Here is a 3,883-nt window from a genome sequence, read left to right on the forward strand (position 1 = left end):
CACAACTCATTAACCAACACTGACACATTACAATGAACCAAAGTCTATGTTTTCTTCAGATGTCATTAATTTTTACCTAATGTCCTTCTTCTTTTCTGGGATCCCATCCAGGATACCACATGACATTTACTCATCACATTTGTTTCATCTCCTCTAGCCTGTGACAGTTTTTCAGAGTTTCCTTGGTTTTGATTACTTTGTCAGTTTTGAGCAATTCCGGTGGAGGTATTCAATGGAACGTTCCTCAGTTTGAATTTGTCTAATGTTTTGATCATGGTAACACGGGTTACAGGTTTTTAGGAGGAAGACCACAGGGTAATGTCTTTTCCCACTGTCTTGCGAATGGATACCCAACTGTTGAAGAGTGATCTTTTCCTCACAGACTTGCCTTTGCACCTTTGAAAAAACTTGGTTGCTCATGCTTCTATTTCTGGGTATTCTATTCTGTTCCAACGATCTGTTAGTGAAATATTTGAGTACTATATACTTGTAGTAAGTCTTGACATTAGGTAATAATTGCTCTCCATTTTTGTTATTGTAGGTCTTTTACATTTCCATATGAATTTCAGAATCAGTTTGCCAGTTTGTACAAAAAGATAGCTTGCTGGAATTTAGATTGGGGTTGTATTACTTTTATAGATCAACTAAAGAAAAATGACATTTTAACGATTTTGAGTTTTCTGATTCATGAACATATCTATTTATTCAGGTCTCTCACCAATGTTTTGTCATTTTCGGTGTACAGTCTTTCACATCTTTTGCCAGATTTATCTCTTAGTATTTTTTATTTTTGATGCTATTTAGGTGCTGTTTTCATTCCAATTTTCAACTGTTCATTGCTAGTACATTTGATCCTTGAAGAATGCGAGGATTGAGGTACCAACCCCCAAGCAGTAGAAAATTAGCATAGAAGGGTTTTTTGGGTTTCTTTTTGTTTTTTATTTTTGAGACAGAGTCGCGCTCTTTTGCCAAGGTTAGAGTACAGTGGCGTGATCTCAGCTCAATGCAACCTCCACCTCCCAGGTTCAAGTGATTCTCCTGCCTCAGCCACCGGAGTAGCTGGGATTAAAGGCATGCACCACCACACGCAGCTAATTTTTTGCCTTTTTAGTAGAGATAAGGTTTCACCATGTTGACCAGCCTGGTCTCCAACTCCTGGCCTCCAGTGATACACCCACCTTGGCCTCCCAAAGTGCTTGGACTACAGGTGTGAGCCACCGCGCCTGGCACACAGAATTTTTGACTCCCTAAAAATTTAACTGTTGATCGCCTGCTGTACATTAGATGTGTTACCAATAACAGAAACAGTCTCTTGACACATATTTGGTACGTTATATGTGTTATATACTGTATTATTATAATAAAATCAGCTAGAGAAAAGAAAATGTTACTAAGAAAATCTTAAGGAAGAAAAAATTAAGTATTCGTTAAGTGGGAGTGGATCTTGATAAAGGTCTTCCTGTTGATTGTCCTCCATTGAGTAGACTGAGAAGGAGGAAGAAGAGTGTTGGTTTTGCTGTTTCAGGGGTGGCAGAGGGGGAAGAAGTGGAGGAGGTGGAAGGAGGAGAGTCGGGTACACTTGGTGTAACTTTACCGAATTACATCATAATTATTATTTGAGTTTTTTGCCTTTACAATTCTTTGAACATGATTTTATGCAGTACTAATCCTTCTTCCCCATTTGCTTTAGTTTCAGTGCCCATTCATGGAAGGGTTTGTGTTGTAAAATAAGTCAAAAGTAATCTTAATAATTGGAAGCCTTTACTAGACTGTTTAATAGGAATTTGTTTCCTGGCATGGCTTCTTCTTTAGTATCTGGTACTCATTCAAAAGCACTCATCTCCATCAAGTCGTCTTCTGTTGAGTCCTCTGGTGTGGTGTCTATTCGTTCTTGAATTTCTCCCAGTTTCATATCTTGAAAAACCATGTCCCCCACCTTTTGTTGCTGAATTAGAGATGTTGTGTTTGGAAGCAGGTAGATCACTTGGATACCTTCAGTGTTGAACTCGTGGGTTCTGGGTGGCTAGGGGCATTGTCCAAAACAAAAGAACTTTGAAAGACAGTCTCTCACTGGCAAGATATTTCCTGACTTCAGGGACAAAGCAATGATAGAACCAATCCAGAAAAGTGTTCTTGCCGAGGCCTTCTTGTACAACAAAAAAACTGGCAGCGGGTATTAATCTTTTCCTTTCAAGGCTTGGGGGCTAGCAAGTTTATGGATGGGGGCAGTCCTATTTGTAAAGCCAAACATACAAACATATAAACTATGTCAAAGGCATAGCGTGGGTACTGTGAAAGGAGGGTGAAAACACAAAGATGACATCATCTCTGACCTCAAGGAGTGCTTAGCAGACTGAGGGGGACAAGTATACATTTTCCTGAAAGAGGGCACTGGAGTAATGGCATATTTAGAATGTGGAAGTTGGGCAGTCACTGAGAGGCAGCTCAGCAGAGTGCTCGCGCAAGGACTGGGCGGGCAACTCCGCACTGCATGCAATGTATCTTTGGAAAGCCATTAAAATAGGTGATGATTACTTTCCATCAAGTCCCTGGTATGGTCCATGGAGGCAGGGTTGTCAGTCTCATTTCAGCATTTTAGAGACTTCTCAGGGTTTGGAAATGGAAGAAGACAAGCAGCAATGTGTATACATTGCAGAGACACAGGTGAACCCCAAGTTAGGAGGTTAGGAGATCAATGCTAAGGTCCTTGTTTTCTTTACTTGGAGCATGAGTTGCCATCTTTTCTGGACAGAGTTTTTGGTTGCGTAAAGGTAAAATCGAAATTTTGCTTTGGGACATATTCCTAAAACTTTAGCTTTAATCAAATTTACTTTTACTTTATCTTTCTGAACCTTCAAGGTCCAAAAGCATTGGTTAATATTTCTGCTTCTAAACTCACATTGCAGCACAGGGCATGTTCTGCCCCCAAGGCAAAGAACATAAACTACTCTTGTCTGGAAAACATACAAATAGGTATCTCAGCAAAGGCTACTCATGTATTCTTGTTCTTTTGAGTAAATCATTGTCAGTGACTGATTTTTTTTTTTTTTTTTTTAATGAAAGGATAAATACATGCCCTTTATTGGGGTCAGGTTTTGTGCTTGTACTTCTCCTGTCTACTGTATCATAGGAGCTTAGAATCCCAGCTGCTTGCGTTCGGCTGCAGTTCTCTGATGACTCGCACAGGGTGGAGCAGTCCCCTTCCCCTATGTGTGTGTCTGCTGCTGGCCTGTGGCTTTGCTGAGGCAGGGAAGCTGCTGGTAGTGCCCATGGATGGGAGCCACTGGTTCTCCATGAGGTCGGTGGTGGAGAAACTCATTCTCAGGGGGCATGAGGTGGTCGTAGTCATACCAAAGGTGAGTTGGCAACTGGGAAGATCACTGAATTGCACAGTGAAGACTTATTCAACTTCATACACTCTGGAGGTTCTGGACCGGGAGTTCAAGGCTTTTGCCCAGGCTCAATGGAAAGCACAAGTACAAAGTATATTTTCTCTACTAATGAGTTCATACAATGACATTTTTGACTTATTTTTTTCAAATTGCAGGAGTTTGTTTAAGGACAAAAAGTTAGTAGAATACTTAAAGGAGAGTTCTTTTGATGCGGTATTTCTGGATCCTTTTGATACCTGTGGCTTAATCGTTGCCAAATATCTCTCCCTCCCCTCTGTGGTCTTCGCCAGGGGAATATTTTGCCACTATCTTGAAGAAGGTGCGCAGTGCCCTGCTCCTCTTTCCTATGTCCCCAGAATTCTCTTAGGGTTCTCAGATGCCATGACTTTCAAGGAGAGAGTACGGAACCACATCATGCACTTGGAGGAACATTTATTATGCCACCGTTTTTTCAAAAGTGCCCTAGAAATAGCCTCTGAAATTCTTCAAAC

General features: G+C 40.9%; 1 pseudogene; it reads left to right on the plus strand.

Moving 5' to 3' along the window:
- The first annotated feature begins 3,173 nt into the window (after positions 1-3,173).
- Positions 3,174-3,881, plus strand: LOC112607321 (annotated as a pseudogene).
- Positions 3,882-3,883: the final 2 nt, after the last annotated feature.

The sequence above is a fragment of the Theropithecus gelada genome, chromosome 14 (assembly GCF_003255815.1).
Source record: "Theropithecus gelada isolate Dixy chromosome 14, Tgel_1.0, whole genome shotgun sequence".
Lineage (NCBI taxonomy): Eukaryota > Metazoa > Chordata > Mammalia > Primates > Cercopithecidae > Theropithecus > Theropithecus gelada.